The sequence below is a fragment of the Parasteatoda tepidariorum genome, chromosome 5, assembly GCF_043381705.1.
Source record: "Parasteatoda tepidariorum isolate YZ-2023 chromosome 5, CAS_Ptep_4.0, whole genome shotgun sequence".
NCBI lineage: Eukaryota > Metazoa > Arthropoda > Arachnida > Araneae > Theridiidae > Parasteatoda > Parasteatoda tepidariorum.
The window spans coordinates 54,235,206-54,254,371 of NC_092208.1; the positions used below are offsets into that span (position 1 = coordinate 54,235,206).

The following is a 19,166-nucleotide window of genomic DNA, read 5'->3' on the forward strand; positions in this document are numbered from 1 at the left end:
TTACACACTAAAAATCTTGAAAGAAACTACTTTTAAGATTTGCTATTTCTTACAAATAAACTGCAGACATTAAAAAGCATAAATTTCAATAAAAAGTTATAAATATATAATATATCGAAATTAAACCCGTGTACAGTAATGAAAAAAATGCTATTAAGATTTTTTTGTAAAAAATAGCTGATGCAAGTTTATTAAAATCCGGAAGAATGTGTAAGTCATTTATATTTTAATCAATTCTGCTTTTGTTTACTTTACATTTTATCATTACTAAGCGTGGGGATGTTTTCTCCATATTTTAAGGTACAAAAATATTAAGGTGCGAATAAAAAATAATTTTAATGGCCGTACTACTTCGAGCACTTTTTTTTACATCTTTGTCGTTAATTCGAAGAAGAAAAAAACATTTTAGTACTCCAGAAAAAAAAACTTAAAAATTATAATGAGTTCGCAAGAAAAATTAAAACTTGTCTACAACAATTTTAAAAGCAAGCTTTTGAATTAGGAATTTATATATCTTTTTCTGAATAGAATTTTTCGAAAAATTTTGTCTTTTTTTAAGTTTTAAAATAAGTTTTACATCTGTAAAGCCTCTATAACTTTAAAATACAACTCAAAATGCTTTCAGAAAAACAGGACACTTTTAGCGTGTTACGTTCTTTCACGTCTAAATTAAATAAGATGCAAAAAAATCTTCTCAAATGTCTAGCAAGTCACGAGAAAACGGATCTATTTGAGTAAATTTATTTAATCGCTTAACAAAAGTAACTTAACACTAAATACAAAATAATCATTTTTCAAAAGTTCGTATAACAGTTCATTTATTCAGAACTACTTTATAAAATGGAATATTGGAATATTACATTTATTTAAAAGTTCTTTAGATGTTTGAATGTTCTCAGTCTTATAGATAACAAATAAGAAATAAAACGAAGTAATTGCGGAATTGCAAGTATTGTAACAAGAGCCAAAATTGGTTATATATTTTATATTTTATAACCGTTGAACAGCCGACCCAATTTCGGGTTTACGACTACTAATATTCAACTCCATAGCTTTGTAATTTGAACCAATCCAGAAGACAAGGGAACTCCTGACTCAGTACCAGGTATGATTTGTTATGGAAACATGAAGGACTTTGTAACCCGACAGGTTTAGCGTGCATCAGTCATCATTTACTACTTCTGGCTGGTTGGGATCAAACCCACGACCTCTAGGACATGGGCCTAGTGACCTACTAACCAGGCTATTCCGGTCTCAAAATTGGTTATATAGAAAAGTCACAATCCATATAACTAAGTCTTATGGGCTTTAATTAGTTTTGATTTGTAATCGAAAAAGCCAAAAGAGCATGTATCGCACTTATCAGTCAATATTATAGGTTTGAATGCTTTAAAAGAATCCGGAATTCGAGTTGAATTGAATGTAGGGTTTAGTGGCACAAAGTCCAAATTAGGGCATAATGCTCTAAACAATACGGTAAAACAATTCAAAAGCTTAAGTGCATTCAAAAAAAATTTTGTAGTACAATAATAACTGATGAAATAGTACTAATATATTGAATAGTGAATAAAATCAGATAAAAGGTATGAGTACGGTATAAAACCCATGAAGTAAAAAAGTGATAAGATATTTGCAAAAGTGTATAAAATTGTCGCTGTATTTAAGCATTTATAAATAGTTTAAAATACCAATACCACGTAAAAACGCAGAAGAGTTAGGATGATGAATGTCATCCAACAAATCCTGTATGCACAAAATAGAACTCCCAAAAAATGTCAAACGATGTTGGGCATATTTTTAAAATGTGATGAATCGAGAGAGGAACGCTAGAATTACTGCATAGAGGAGGAGGCTCTCCAGACAATAAATTGAGGTGTGTTAACCGGGTGTGACAGGCTAAAGACGGGTTTACTTTATGTCAGCACTACGCAAAGGCATCGTTTCCAAAGGGTCCAAATCGGATTTAATGCTATGCAGTTTTTAAAAACTTTGAGGTCCAACTGTTGTTGCTATAATGATGTCACTAATTTTTGAATATGTACTTCCAAATCAGAGGAGGCATGGACAATATTAAAACAGAAGTGGCAGATCGAGTAGCTGAGTCATTCCCTGGAATATTAACAGGGCTCGGTACCCAGCAAAATAAGATCTCAAAGTCATTCTTCTAAAGAGTGGTTATAGAAGAATCCGGAATCTTTAAGATAGACAACAAGATTTTGTGTGAGATGCCGCTAAGTAAAAGATATAACTGAGAAAAATCAAAATTAAAATAACAATATCGCTTAGGTTTTAAATTTTAACACACAGTCAATGCGCAAATTCTGCCAATTTGAGCAAATAGGCTCTCTTTCAGGCAGTAAACGCTGCGCATTGTTGATGGTTTATGTCTAACTCACAATCTGTTTATGAGGACTTTCTTGAACTTTCTTAATATTTAAAATGATGTAATCAAATACTTTACATTATTAAATTTGTTATTAATTTCTGCATCCAACCTTTTTTTTCATTCTAATTCCATTATTCCACATTTTGTAGTCAAATCCGCTATTTACTTTAATGTGATTCATATAAATTTTGAAATACATGAAAATAAAATTCTAAAACCTTTAACATCAACATCCATAAATATTTGTAAAATAAGAACTATTCATGAATATAGCACCATTGTTATATTTTTAATTGATTCCAAGCAACTCTGAGAAACAGAATAAATTGTCCAATTTCTATGATCCTGAATGGAGTATTCAAAAGAAATCTGCAATGTGTTGCAAACTTGTGTGAAACAAATGCAGTTAGTACATGATAGTACCAGATAGTACATGATAGATTGCTGATGTCTCTAAATGTACTATCGTGATACATGATAGTACATTTAGAGACATCAGCAAGCAAGGACTTATAAATGCCTTTTCAGTTTTAAATTGGATCAAATTTTGTTATAACAACTACTCAACTAATTTAAAAGCGTGTTTTTTAGCTTCGAGTGTTTAGTGCAAAATAAAGTGCTATACGGCACCAAATGTGCAGTTTATATAACAGGGTAGAGTTAGTTAATTAATTTCAAATTTTTTGAGCAAGAGTAAGAGAATGCTATAGCTTGCTCAACACTTGGTCAAAATTAAATCCCTGTTTGAAAGTTTTGGAAGTATTCAGTGTCTTAAAGAGATATTCAACAAGGTTTCTATGCGGATAGTCTCCAATTAAAGTCGATAATCCAGGATATACACAATTAATTTAATTGATTGAGGAGTTTAATGGCACAAGATTCAGAAAAGGACATGCTGCGCCAAGCAAACTGTTTTTGAAAACAAATCGAAACGCATAATATATATAGTACACATTTATTAAAGTACAGGCACAGCACAGAATTGCACTCAAAAGTAGACAAAATCAGATAAGAGTGTAAATATGTTAAAATTATATAAAACAGGTTAAAATTGTACGTAGGTAATAAAATACAAATAAAGTCAGATAAAAGCGGTTTTATACAATATAAAATACCATTCGCGTGTAAAAATACAAAGAAGTTAAGGTAATGTGCTTTATCCAACAAAAATTTTATAAATGAAATCGAGCTACAAAGGAAGGTAAAACGATACTGATTAAACCATGAGCAAACAATTAAGATGTGAATATCCAGCAAACACAACATTTAAGGTGTGATAACGGACCCATATACAGTGACCGATAGCACTTCCATCGGCCTAACATAGTTAGCCGAATCGGCTGCGGCAAAAAAGTGTCCGGCCGGCCGGCAGCTGGAGCCGATACTGTCAATGTTGTCGGGTCGATGACATTGTTCTATTTGACGCATTCTATTCTATTTGACATTCATTCTATTTGACACATTTAAATCGGGCCATTCTCTCCAAGTGCATACTGGGATTGTATTCATTGTATTGCAGTTTTCAGTTGTCCAGAAAGATTAAAATATCCCCGATAGAGACCCAATATTAAAATGACGCTGATTTATAATGGACCAATATCGGATGCTTTCAGCTTTTCGATAATGACCCATCATTAAAAAGGATATTAATTTATATTGCGCCAACAAGTAGCCAATAAATTTCCATTAGTGGTTATATTTTCTTCTTTAACTTTTCTCAGTGTTAATACTTTTTACTTAGGACTCTCGTTGTAGAAGCTATGTTATTCTGATACCTACTTTTTTCCTTAGTGCCTGATAGAGCCAGTATATATGAAGGTGCATTTTTATTTATTTATAATTAAAACTTTTGCTTTTTTAAAGCAGTTATATTTATTTCTTTTCTGGGGTACTTATAGGAAACATTTTAACAAAAACAAAGTGCTTTGAAAAAGGGCTGTATTGAATGTAACAACAAAAATTTCTTTAAAATGTAACTTGGTAAAAAATTTTGGTAGAAATAAAAGCAAACTCTCCTTTTTTTATATTTATAAGCATACTAACCCTTTTGTGTTTTATGATAGAAGATTGTAATATAGTAAATTATAGTTTGGTCGATTCATCTAACAAAAATACAGGGTCTTTATAATTAAAGTTCCACTTTGAAATGGCTATAAAAATAAAACTACCCGACCAAATGTCATCAAACTTGGTAAATGTCTATAAGAGGTCATGGGATTTTAGTTCCCGCAACAACAAAAAAGAAGAAGAAGAAAAAAAGTTCAAAAATTCACCACCAGCGGAGAATGGCGCTGTATGCAGTGTTAAACAAATGTGAACGTCATGTGACTTTGCAGTTATAAAAGTGAGGCGCCTTGTCTGAGCTGTCAGTGTTCTGAGTCGACAATGTCTGTTACCATGCAAGACCGTGCTTTGCTCGTGAAATGTTACTATGAATGCGACAGCAATGAACGGAGGGCTTTACAAAAGTTCCGTACTGTAAGAGGAAAACGCCGAGGTCCAATGACACAGCAAGGTTTACGGAAAATGATGGCAAAATTTCAAGCCACAGGTTTGTTATCTGTTGCACCTGTTATTTCGTTTAACCTTATTGCATACAGCGCCATTCACCGCTAGTGGTGAATTTTTGAACTTTTTTTTTCTTTGTTGCGGGAACTAAAATCCCATGACCTCTTATAGACATTTACCAAGTTTGATGACATTTGGTCGGGTAGTTTTATTTTTATAGCCATTTCAAAGTGGAACTTTAATTATAAAGACCCTGTATTATAAAAGAGTTAATTTTTTATATTCTTTTTTGTAGTTTATACTAGAACTTTAAATTTAATCTATTATTTTTTGTATCAACTATGTTTATAAAAAGTTGAGGTATTAAATTTCCTAATCTTATTTAAAAACAATTTTAAAAAAATGTAAAATGAGAGTTATAAATTATCTTCTAAGTATTAAGTAAAATTCCTTTGTGTTATTGTAAAGTATATAGATTAGTTATATCATTAATTTTTTGGTTAATAATTAATATCAGCTTTAAAAAATTTTAATTGCTATAAACAATTTTATTTTAGGTTTTGTTTCTCCTTAAGTCATTTTTAATTTTAAGTGGTGATCACATGTTAATTGTAAATACACATTATTTTCAATATAATTGCATGGTTAATGTAAGTATATTTAATATTAGTGTTTATAATTATCAATTAAATAAGAAGAAAACAAATCAAAGTTGAAGGAAATTTATTTCATGAATATATGAAGGATTTTGCAGAGAAATGCTTTCAGAAATTTGTTTCATTCATAGTATTATATATAATAAAAGTATAATACAGTTTATTTCAGCAAAAATTAATCAAATTTCAGAGATGTTCTTCAGGTTTTTTCTTCTTTTATTTCTTCCCCCTTCTCGATCTCCAGCATATCGAAGCCACCTTTTAACAGCATCTTCTACTAATGCCTGCGTAATGTCCAGGAATTTACTTCGCACTGCACCTATAAATCAATTTAAGTGTTAATATGTTTTCCATAATAGATAAAAAGTGAAAAAATTTAGATAAATTATCATTTACATTTTAAAATATTAATCAATACTTATTGTAATACTAATTATATTAATTACTATATATTATTAATTAATACTTATGACCCTATCCAACCTTAAAGTACACTAAACTTATTTAAAAACTATTCCAAAAAAACATTTTAAAAAAAGTAAATTTTTATAAAAATTTCGGTATGGTAATGGTACTGTTTTATATTATAGTATTATATACAAGTCATATTAGATATAATTTAAAAAAGAACCAAGCTCAGAATAAGCCTAAGATTTGCATTTTAAATTATCAACGAAACCAATCAAATTTCATGTAAAAAATGAATTTAAAAATGCGACTTTAAGAGTTCCTTAGTTGAATATCCTTTTAACAAAATAGAAAATAGGTAAATTATCTATAAGCACAGGTAGGTATTAAAGGTATTAGTCAGCACTGCAAAAACTATTCAGAAACTGACCGATTTACTTCACCGATAATGACCAAATTAATAAAACTGAAAGAATAGTTTTAAATTTATTTGACTTGATATTTTTTGTTCGATTTAATGGCAACTTTACATTATTAGTATTTATTAGTTTGCAGACAAAATGACAGACAAAAAAACAGAATGTCCAGTTTAATTTAAAACAATGGTTAATGAAAAACTAATCAGAAAATTATGTTACTATTCTATTACTCATTTTATGAAGTTAATCCATTTTTAATATCTAAATTGTTAATTCTATTATCTTAAATTCTAATTTTATTATCTTAAATCAAAGAATAAGTACTCGTGTGAAATTTCATCATTTATTCGAATGTATTATTAGTCATGGCTAGATCAAAATCACGATCTAAACTGTAACATTTAGAAGAGCTTTTTCTGGAACCTCAGATCAAAAAATCGCATGCAATAATACATGATGATACTTCCCAAGATAGCTGTTTCAGATCCTCATAATTTCATAAAAAAGGAAAAAGTTGATAAATTTCGTATTTTTATAAAAATAATTAGTTATTTTACACTTAAAACTTGATTACAAATCAAATAGATTTTTATACAGAAATATTTTAAAAGAAACTATTACGAATTAGAAAATTATCAAGCTATTTTAAATAAGGCACTATTGAAGAATTTTCATTCTTTTATACTCATAGTTATAGTTTTTACAGGACAGCAAAAGATGAGAACAAGTAAATGTATAATAATTAAATAAAAGTTCTCAGTCAAGCAAGTTAACCATGATTTTTTTATAAATATTGTCAGTAATTCTTTCAAGTACTTCTCAGCAACTTAGCTTAAATATTCAAGCTTAAGCAAAATATCAATTTTCTAGTTTACGAAATAAATTAAAAATTAAAAAAAGATGGTTTGTGTTGTATTTAAGAGAAACAAGATGGGCATTTTAATTTATATAATGTAAATAATAATATAGTTATGTTATGCAAATACAACACTGATACTAATTGCATACTTAATCAATTGCATACTGATGCAAACAATCTATTCAGCACTTATTGTGACTGACAAATATTAGACAAAAGCATGAAATTCTGATTATGTTTCTGATATTCCTTGCAAAAAGCTTTATGTTTTGAAAAGATATTTACTCTCAATAAACCCAAAATGGTAATCTTCAATATCACAAATTGATTTGAAATATAATGTAGTCATTTGGAAAATTTTTATACTTTCACAAACATTTATCATCTTAATTATTTTTTTCAATTTGAAAGTATTTTTTATTTGGAAGAAAAAAAATGAATTTTTGAACACGAAGGGGGAAAATAAATTGTGTTTTTTTTTCAGTACCTCTCCACGAGATGGCGCTGTCATAAACAACAAGATGTTTAAAAGTTGAAAATAACGCACACATATTTACAAGTAATTATATTTTTCCAAGCTTCAATTTTTTTTTTCTTTTTTAAGTACAGTAAACAAGCCAAAGCTTAAATGCTTCACATTTGAGGAAAAATTTCAATTTCAATTTATATTCACTGCCATGTCTTATTATTTGGGTTTCATAATGGACCTATAACTTAAACAATAAGCTTTTTAAAAAATGTCAATTTGCTGAGATTTTTTTCACTTAATTGGAAGTAATCAAAATTAAAGAATGATTCTTAAAATTGTTAAATTTTTATATAAACATACATAAAGTTAATATTCATTCGAATAATATTTTAGAAATTATAAAGCTAAATCACAAAAATTTTTCCTTTCACTAAACTTTCTACATATTGATATAACATTTACTTTGCAAATTATTTAATGGAAACCACCTTATTTAACAACAAAGTTCCAAACAATGATATTTTATTCCCCAAATTAAGTGCTTAAAGTCTAAAAATATTACAATTTTTAATTCTAATTATAGAAAAATGTTAAGATAATAGTTAAGATAAAAGAAAATTTTTGTTGAGTTTATCAACTGAAATTTATACCAAAAATGTACTGCATATTTATAATTTCTAACATAAAATAATACCTGCAATTAATTGTATTATCCGCGGATATTCTTAGATCGATCTTTTCATTGATGTCCCGACCCAATTGAGGGTTCTTGCCAAATCATTTGAAAAAAGGTTAGTCAAAATCCTGCGGCAGTTATATGCTGCGTCTCTCTCTCCAATCGTTCCGAAATGTTTCAGCTGAAATTAACATTGCTGAACTTACTAATTATAATAGTAAACAAAACTTAATAAAATAAGTAATAAATGCAACTTAGTAAATGAAACTTAATTTTAAAAAATAGATTAGTGCCTGTGCATTTAATATAAAATAATTTCACTGAACAAGGAAAAATGTGAAACAAATGGAGAATAACAGATCTCATTATTTGGAGTAAATATAGCTGCAAACAATTGTGATTTCATTGACTTATAAAAATAAGCAATAAATCTATTCACATTCATCCCCCACCCCCAATAGTAGCTAAAATAATTTTTGAATTTGTTATTTTTTAATTAAGATAATACAATCCTGACTCATTCTAATATTTTAAAATTATAGATAAGTTCTTAAACTTTACACACTAAAAAATGACAGATTTCGTTTACAAAATTCTTCCTGTATTGACAATGCATATATTATTTTATTTAAAAACGTATTACAAATTTACGTAAATTTGACATTTCAAAATGAAAAGTGATGCTTCATTTTAGTTTTAAAATAATTACTAAGACTGAAAAAGTTTCTAATTAGTAATTCTAGTTGATTTCTAATTCTAGTTTATTAATTTCTAATTGAAATAAGCAAAAATAAATGAATTAATTAATAAAAAAATTAGAATTTTAATGTTATAAACAAGAAATATATATCTAAAACAGAATTCGACAGTAGTAAACAAACAACAATGAACTATTTCCCTTCATGAGGCAGAAGCTAAATTGCAAAATAATTTATTGAAAATAGAGCCAAAGCTAATTATTACTTGAATATTTTTATTTCAAAACAAACTATTGTAGATATTTATATTCTAAAATTAAATAAAGGCTTTGAATTTTTATTTTATTGATATCTTTTTAAAAAAGGTAGTTAGTGATTAACTGGAAAGAAATTTCCAAATAGACTTCCAAACTTACGAAAGTTAAAAATCTTAAGTCGTTTTCTAACTCCTCATTCAGCAAGCTGCACTCTTCGTAGCTTTCTAACAGATTGAAAGAGAAACGTGATGCTTCTTTCGAAACTTCTCTTTTTTCAAGCATTTCCCTGTTATAGTCCACTTGAGATTTGATCGACTTTAAAATGTCAAACAGATTTTTTAATTGGCATGGAAAAAGAGCAAATTCAAATTTTTTATTTTGCATTTTTATATTTACATAGAATAAGAACATAATTTAAAAAATTACAAACTCAAACCTTGTAATTTTATACAGTTGTTGCAACTCTTCTCTCCCATCGAAAATGTTTTTAGTTGCTCTCCCTCTTCTTCAAGGGACACTGCTTCAAGGGGCTCTTCATCAAGGGGCTCTGCGTCGAATGGCTCTTTGAATTGATGTTCTTCTAGAATCCTCTCCTGATGACTTAGATATTTTTTTGTGAGGCCTGTGTTGTGAATCCATCATTAGAGTGGTCAGCACCTTCGATATCGTAGTCCAGTCCAGAATAACCCTCAGGACATTTGTAGGTGCGAGGGGATAGAACTGGTGACCTAACTTTTTAAAGAAACTGTCTTCTAGGTGTGCTCTCCACTGTACTTTCAGGAGAAAACATTTCGATGTCACTATCTTCCTGAGCTTGGAACCTTTTTAATGCTTTTACAGCATTTTGATAATATCCTGCATAAAAAGTAAACACTATTGAACAAACAAACAAAGTTCATAAAAATAAAAGCAGACTTTTAATTAGTTTCATTAAAAAAAACTATAGATTTATATTTATAACGTCCAAATGGGGAAAAATTTCATAATTCATAATCAAATTTATTGACATTAAATCTATAAAAATTCCTTAATCTACTGTTCACGAATTTGAGAGAAAATAATGCTCTCTTAATGTAAAAATTATGTACTTAAATGGCGTTATATTTTAGAAAATATAAATTAATGCTATGCAAGTTGTGTGCTTTTTAAGAGATTATACAAGACATCATTTGGAACGAAATTTTAAATATTTAAATGCTTATAAAGACGAAGGTAAAATATAAGTCTACAATATCAAATAATTTAAATGTACTCACTAGACTTGTGGATAACTTTTACAGCATATCTTTTCCAATTAGTTTCCGGTTGCACACTGGCTTTTGCTGCTTTCACAATTCTTGCATTCATTGAATAAGGGGGCCAACGACAGATATTTGGTTTAGCCTTCAGGTTGACCCATGAAGAGGGAACGACATCCAGCATATTATTTGTCCTTTTGAACTTTCTGTTAAAGATAAAATCACAATATATAGTTTTCATTCTTTAGTACATTATATAGTTTTCATCTTTTTTTTCTTTTTTTTTATCTGTTAAAAATTTCCATTACTTTAGTATGCAATATGTTCTTTAAAACATTTTTTTATGATCTCATTTAACAGAAAAAGGAAGCCACTTCAATCAACTAGCCAGAGCTTTTTTACTATCTGTTTTACGATTTACGTATTTATGATTTGATTTTCTCAATTTCCTTTCTTGTGATTTGGAAATGGAAAGCTGCTAAAACTAAAAAGTGATTCAAACTTTAAAATTTTAAATGCTAAATGAAGTAAGAAATTACCATTTTAAGAAATTAAATTCTCTCATATAACTACCCTTCACTTACAAAATTTTTAGGCTTCTTTTGAAAAGTATTATTGTACTTTATACAATGTCCTGACACCAAAAAGTCTATTTCATTCTTAAAAAAGCATTAAAAGATCATGCATGTTATTTATAAGAATGTTTCGTATGAAAACATTACCTAGAAATCATAGGAATCGTCTAAATTCCATTCCATTCTGGTGATCAAGCACTGTTACAGTTCTCAGTTTTATAGCAAAATCCAATCCAAAACTTCTGATATTTTTAAGACTGAGCTTCTTTAATTTCGGTAATGAAAATCACACAATTCTTCTTCCTCATTTTACCACTTCCTATTAAAAGTAATTTTCTGATATTCTGTAACTTTCATATTTGTCAATTTTAGGCAGATGGTAAAGGTCCTTGAATTTCATTAGAATTTCTTTAGTTCTTGAATTCAATCACCGGTTTTGAACGTCGCATATAAATTTTCTGTTATGTAATTTACTTGTTCATGTCTATTAAAACTTAAGCTACCTTTCATCTTTTATTCTTTTATTTCTGATGTCGGCTTGAAGTAATTTTAGCAGCAAACTCTTCAAATTAAAAGAAGAAAAAACGGCATCTATTTCTGAAAATCACTAATTAATTGCATTTTTCATCTCTTTATTTTTAATTTTCTTAGCTAATAAAATTCAAAGAAAATTATTTTACACTTCCAAACGTAAAGATTTTAAACATACATGTCTCCTCATAAATAAATTTTCCCTTCGATATTAAATGAATGAATTTTAAAAAAAATTAATAAAAATTATAAATCGGAATGAAAAAAAATTTGTGAAGCTAAATTAAAATTTATACTAATATATACTACACACACAGCGTGTACTAATATATACCATAGGTTATAAACTAGTTATAAAACTGTATGTGGTAGTGGAAAACAATCGAGTTTACCTTTCCAGGGCAGACATACTGCTTTTCATTTTATTTGTTTTATGGAAATTATTATATCCTCCTCTGATACATTGCCTATTTTAAAAGAGGGGAAATTTTTTGCCCTACCTGTATAGGAGCACTTCTTAAAAGGTCGTACCTCCTTATTTTTTTTCCAATAACATAGATTTCTTTGTTAAATGCTTCTAAAATCGATGTCCTTTTTATGATACTTTCATTTCTCAAGATTAGGCAGGAATCTTTATTGCCTGACTGGATAGAAAATTTTGCATTTTTTACTTTACAATAAGAAATGCCTTGCAATCCTTCCCTTCGAACTTTTTCTTCCTTGTGTTCTCTTACTGAAACTGGAAGCCACTCTTCTGGATGATTCATTCCATTTTTGGTTTCAGGCTTCTCCAAAAGCCTTTTTACTATCTGTTGCAAGGGTTGATTGGATTTTGTAAGCTTTTTTTTTAAACATTTGAAGATGGTTTTCAAAAGGAAAGCTGTTAAATTTATCTAAGGCCCCGAAATTTAAAACGTCATCTGGTAAGTGAATCAGAGAAGGAACATTATAGGAAATAAAATTCTCCCCATATAACTCCTCTGATTCCCTTACAAAAATTTTCAGCATCTTTTGAGCAACTTGATACAGTATTCATGCGATACCAAAAAGATTATTGCATATGAAAACATCATAAAATGGTCGTACATTTTATTAGTTAGTACATCTCGTAAGATCAGAGGACCTAAATATAATAGAAATTGTCTAAATTCGGTCGCTTTCCAGTGGTCCAGCTCTTTTGTGGACCTTGGCTTTCTTACAAAATCAGATGGCCAAAACTTCTCTGAGTGCGTTAAACCGAAATTCAGCTCATTTATTTCGGATGGGGATAATCTCCCCATTCGCCCTCGTTTCTTTCCACTCCAAATGAAAAGCAGTTTCCTCATCACGCCTAAGCAAACGAGATGCTTGTATTCTTGAGGGAATTGCTTCACCATGTCTATTTTCAGAGATTCCAATGGCGACGTTCTTATGTGATGCTCAACTTGCTGTTTTGCTCGAAAAGAGTCGTCTGTCCTCAATGGGGCAGTTGTTTTTGGAAAAACTAACGCATTTCTTTTTTTGCCGCGTTGGATGCATCTATCACACCCATAATATCCGCAATGGCCTTTTATGCATTTAATGTAGGCCCTTGCAGGAGCATCACACGTGAAGCATCTAATTTTCAAAGCCAATGATTTGCCTTGAAATTGTATACCTTCTTCCGATAAGAAAGCTACCTCATCTATGAATTCGGAAAAAAATTGTCAATGGGAGGTTTAGATTCCCCGTAAAACAAAGCAACGGTAAAAGGCATTTTGTTGGGGTCCTCCTGGATACTACATAGCAATGGCCACAGACTCATGTTTGTGCTTGAATGCAGAGGAATTCCATCAACATTGACATTTAAAGAGAGTTGTTCAATTTCCTTCAAATCTAACTTTTCGATGCTTGATTTAATTGTCTTTTCTAAAGTGAAGTAATAAAATTTGCCAGACCCATTTCCTTTAAAAATATTTCCCTTGGAGTTTTTAGAAGAGTTCTCGCATCAGAAGGTAAAGAAGGATGCCAAGTACGCAACCTCTTTAACAATTTATTTAGAGCATCTCGAGAGAATTGATGGAGAATCAGAATACCAATTTCTTATAAATTCTCTAATATCTGATGAAACCTCTAACGGCCTTTGTTCGGCAATTTTCTGATCACAAAATTCTTCAATAGAAGAATAGAAATCGAACTACAAAGGAAGGTAAGACGATACTGATTAAAGCATGAACAAACAATTAAGATGCGAATAGTTGTTAGTTGAACATTGCATGTGCTGCACTAGGGAGAAGATTTCCCGGACAGGCAATTCAACCGGGGGATATCAACCCAGGAAGGTAAGTCAACCGGGTATGGCCAATTCCAAGTCTAGTTAGCTTAACGTTAGCACTACGCAAGCTCAATACAGGCAAAGGGAGCAATCTAAATTTAGTAGCGTGTAGTTTATTACGAACTTGGATATCCCACTGTTGCTTCAACAGAGATTTAACAAGCTGACGAATATGAGAGACATCTGAGAAAGGAATAGATGTAGTTAAGGCCTGGTTTCTTAGGACAGGTCGGCGCTACAAAACGTCAGCTTGAAGCGAGCGCTAACCCCTGATTGGTCAATTTGTGAGTTAGACAGCATACGTCATCGAACGCTCAGCTTGAACGACGACTGACTACAGGAGTATTAGCGGATTGTGTTGCTGTGTCTGCTGAACCATGCCCTAGGAATTCCTACATGACTTGGAATCCGACTTGGAAAACCAAATGTCGGATCCATTCTTTTTAAGGTGAAATAATAGATGCTAAATTAGACATAAAACTGGATGAGTTTCAGACTTAGAATTTCTCAGAAGGCTACATTCTCAGTTAAAATATCGTCGTTTCTTAGTTTCAAAATTGGAACACTTTGTCAAAATGGGCTTTAGAGTTAATAGTCCTCTTCAACTGGGGGCAAACAGGTGCTGGTTCATTTAGTAAGAGTTGTCTAAGTGTTAATCTTGTATGACCTATACGTAATCAGCTTATTAGTACTTCAATTTTTCTGGAGCAATTTAAGTTTTTAAAAGGGAAAATTAGTGGTTTTGTTTCATGCAGTTAGGCAGGTTTGTACACATTTGTTTAAAATCCCATTATATAGAATTCTTTTTTACAATTCAATATTTCCTTAATATCTTTAAAAACTCAAATTATAAAAGAAAATTAATACATTGCTTTAAAATTAAGAAAATTTAATAAAAAAAGACAACTGCAACGGTGTGACTGTTTCTATAATATATTAAAAATATGACAAAATGCTATTTTATTAATAATTATACTTTATCTTAGTATAAATTTTTCCACGCAGTATACTTTTTCTTACTATACTTGTATGCAATATTTCTAGTTATGCGTCCATTTATTTAAAACAAATATTGAAATGTTACATTCAAATATTTTCAAACTGTCACATTCAAAATCCCAGAAGCCTAATCATTTCTATTATTCTGAAATAAAACTGACAACTTGAAGAATTCTTTTGAGACAAGCATGGACTAATGGATTTGCCTTCCGGGTATAGATATAAGTTCCTTTATCTACAAAGTTCAGATCATACATAAAACACCCTCAACAAAGTTAAAATAACTCATCTTGTCAGCTTAAGCACTCCAATAAGCAGGAAATCCCACGCAGCCTTTCTTCTCTTTACCATCGATTATTTTGGTCATCTTTCACATGGAATAAGTTAACGAGTATTCTTGCTTCAGACAACGGCTGTGTGCAACATTTCAATCATCTTTTATCCCATACAATTGCGCATTTATTTTTATTATGTGATTCACCATCTCCTGTTGTGTGTTTATTAATCTCAGTGCAAACCTAATCAATGTTAATGGACTAAGAAAACAACAACTTTGTGTGGAAATTTTGATAGTTTTAAATTAAAAGACAAAATTTGAGGAATGATAGAAGACTCTTCAATTTCTTTCGTAATTGTTGTATTAAAAATTGAGTTCTAATTGAAAGCATTCAAATTTTTATTTCTTACCCTATTTCTGACTGGAATTCTTAAAAAGAAACTGAATGATAAAAGAAAACATTCTAATTTTATTCTCGTCTTCTTCGGTCATCTTTTGCAGAGAATGAGATTATAAGCATTCTCAATTCAGTCAACGGATGAGTGCAACATTTCAATCACCCTTTTAACCTGCACAAACGTCCATTTATTTTTGTTTCGTGCTATGTTTATTTTAATTATTATTTTTTTTAATATTTGAGTCATTAATCAGAACATTACAAGTTTTATTGAATTTGCTTCAATTCATTCAAAATTTAAAAATAAAAGCATTCTAATTGTTCTTGAGTTCATCCAGAAATTGATTGAGCCCGAAATAAAAGCATTAAATTTTTTGTGAATATAACATGTTTGACAAAATTGCTTCACTGAATTCATATTTAGATATGATGTAAGATGTGATAAAAGATCCTTTAACAACAGTTATTCAAAACATTCCTCAAATTATAAAACCACAAAACGTAAGTTACTTAAACATTGAATTAAAAGTTTAGTTTGATGTTTTGGTACAAAACTAAAACGTAAAAGTTTTTGGAAGAATTGAATTGATTGTAACTTAATAAAATGTTTAACTAACATATTCTGTTTATCAGAAAAGTATTCAGATTTAATCCTGTCAATACAAAAGTTTAACAACTGTACAACTATAATTGGAAAGACGTGGTAATTTAACTCTAACCAAGGAGAATCCTCCATTCCATACTTTTTAATTGTTGCTAACCTTTGCAAAACCTAGCATGGCGGGTAAAAACGACTCAGAAAAATGATGGGAATAATTTCAATGATTTTTACCTCAGCTGTATTTAATCATTGACAAATATTTATTTTTTCGTTTAAAAATATATTGCTAATATACATGGTAACTTTTTTATTATTCCACAAAGTTTAGTTCCCTAGCTAGTAACTAAAACCAATTTCAGCTTGAACATGAGATTTCCGCAAAGTATATATATTCCAGTAGTTTTCTTAGAGGTTAGTCTCCTTTTGGGGTAGGCGGCGAAACTACCGTCCTGCCTGATAATAAAATTGGAACAGTTTCATTAGAGAATATCATATCTCTATATAACATAACTACCCCGAGACGAAACAAAATATATAAAATTACCTCTATAATCTTCAAAAAAAGCCCAGCTGTAGATCTCTTTGTAACCTTATTTACAAAATAGTTTTCAAAGGAAACATACAATTTAAAGTTTCAGGTAAAGATACCACGATACACGTTAAAACCATGGATCACAATTAAGCTCTGACTAAATTCTTTAATTAGAATAATATTAATAATGCTCTTCGACCTTGAAACAGCCTTCGATAAGGTCTGGTTTGACGGCCTTATTAACAAACTCTACATACTTAAACTACCAATCCTCTTATCAAAACTGTCATATATATTACTGATAAAGTATTTTTTGTCAAAATAAATGACTACTTCTCCAATATCAAAACCCTCAAGAGTTGGATGTCCCAAGGAAGCAAGGAAGAACCATTACTGTTCCGTGTTTATATAAATAATGTACCTAAACATCAAAATACTAAACTACCCCTCGTCGCAGATAACACAGCTATACTTACAAAAAATCATAATAAACTAACTGTTATGAACATCTTAAACGAATATCTTCTCACTAGAAATTAGTTTATCGAATGGAAACTCTCCGTTAATATCTATAAAATCCAAGCCATGTTTACCAAAAGCTCCCTCCCAGACCCAGCCCAAATCACTTTCAACAATACAAAAATCACCTGGGAAAACTCAGTAATTCACTTGGGTATAGAGCTCAACAAACGACTTACTTCCACGAAGCACATCCTTAATACCTCAAACAAATTCAGAGCTGTCAGAGTCCTTGTCAGAAAATACAAACTCAACACCCGGAACAACACTACTACTTTATAAAATATTTCTCAGGATCATCATTATCTACTAGTGTCCAATTTACAGAGGGGTAGCCAAAAGTAACCTTAAAAGACTACAAACTCTGTATAACACCACCATCAGAGCTATTATTGAAGCTCATTGTTACTTCAGAAATATCAGCATCAGCAAAGATCTCAAAATCGACTGTATAGATTCATTCTTTCCAACAGGCCACACAATTTTTTAACAGTCTGATTTATTTAAATAATGTGAAAATTCATAATTTACTTATCCATGACAAAAACACCAGCATTAGTAAGTATAGACCTGTAACCATTCTGAGAAATGATTTGCTAAAGGTTTTATTAATCTAATATATTTTATTTACTACCTAATCTTAAACGTTTTTTCAAACGTCAAGTAACTAAGCATCTAGCCAAATGATTATTATCAACTTAACATTTAGCATCTAACATGTTCAAGCTTTATTTTCCAAGTGTAGTTTTTCTTCCCATCAAGCTACAGTACACTTCAGCTTTTGTTGTGCAACAGTGACCCAAACAACTCATGAACTCCGTGGAATAAATTGTACATGTGTATCCAGCTCTACGGCTTCCTGACTCAACACCCTATACCCGGATAATGTTTTGAATTCCCTTTTATTTGAATAATCTTAAACCCCCTTGAACTAATAACTCACAAATTTCTCAGTGCAATTTTGTACCAGCCTGCATTGAATATGTTGTGTATGCATATCCATCTGTATGTATATCCACCTGCCACTGTATGTATATCCACTTGCCATTTCAAATGTCAATAAACTCACAGAATGAGCCAACTGGCAATCTTTAAACTGTATCGCTTTCCTGATCCTTCACAACAGTCCGATCCTCCACCACAGTCCGATCCTCCACGACGAGCCGACAACTTTTTGTTTTGATCTTGTAACTGTTTAGTCACAATTTTCAAGCAATTTTCAGCTCGAATATTTAATTACTATTAGTCAATTGTCATTAATCACTGTCTCATGTAAACCTCTTACCTCAAGCAATTATTTTTTTAGGCGTTCCGTAACCTTAATTCCAGTTCCTAGATAACATAAAAACAGAATGGTCCAACCAAGTTATACGCTGTTTTCGATGCATTTTTATAAGCCAAAACATCACATGGTAGGATCCAGTTTTCACAGATAAATTTCATATATTTTTGGTTTTCATCAGGATAAAATATGAAAGCCATAAAAATATCGGATTCCTATAACATATTTTTGTCTGTATCGGACGGTTGGGTAAACGAAAATATTAATTGCGGTTATGCACTCACTAAATTTGTAATAACAATGAACCTTTAATTTTAAATACTGTTTTAATAAATGAGTGCTAAGCAAAATCATTTATGCGTACTAATAGATCTCAAAATAGTCATAAAGGAAATTTTTGGAAGAGGGGCACAAACGTAAACAAACAAATTTCTCTTTGCTATGCATGATTTAGGTGATTAATTTCCACTTTAGTCAGTTATTTTCTTGCGCAAAAGCCAAAAAGGTTATACTGCGTGGAGCACTTGGTCAATATAAAACCGTAATTTAAATTAAGGAGATGTGTTATTTCTCTCTCTCTCTCTCT

The 19,166-nt window shown here is 30.3% G+C and overlaps 1 long non-coding RNA gene across 3 annotated transcripts; it reads right to left on the bottom strand.

The window, feature by feature from the left end:
* Positions 1-5,600: 5,600 nt before the first annotated feature.
* Positions 5,601-13,577, bottom strand: LOC107456746 (uncharacterized). 3 transcript variants are annotated; one of them, XR_011636793.1, is made up of 5 exons: positions 10,593-13,574; positions 9,773-10,191; positions 9,496-9,651; positions 8,400-8,562; positions 5,601-5,869 (listed from the first exon to the last, which is right to left on the bottom strand). It is a non-coding gene; the product is annotated as an uncharacterized lncRNA (long non-coding RNA). The 3 variants fall into 3 exon arrangements; XR_011636792.1 differs by having other exon boundaries at positions 9,496-10,191; positions 10,593-13,577; XR_011636794.1 differs by lacking the exon at positions 8,400-8,562 and having other exon boundaries at positions 9,496-10,191; positions 10,593-13,575.
* Positions 13,578-19,166: the final 5,589 nt, after the last annotated feature.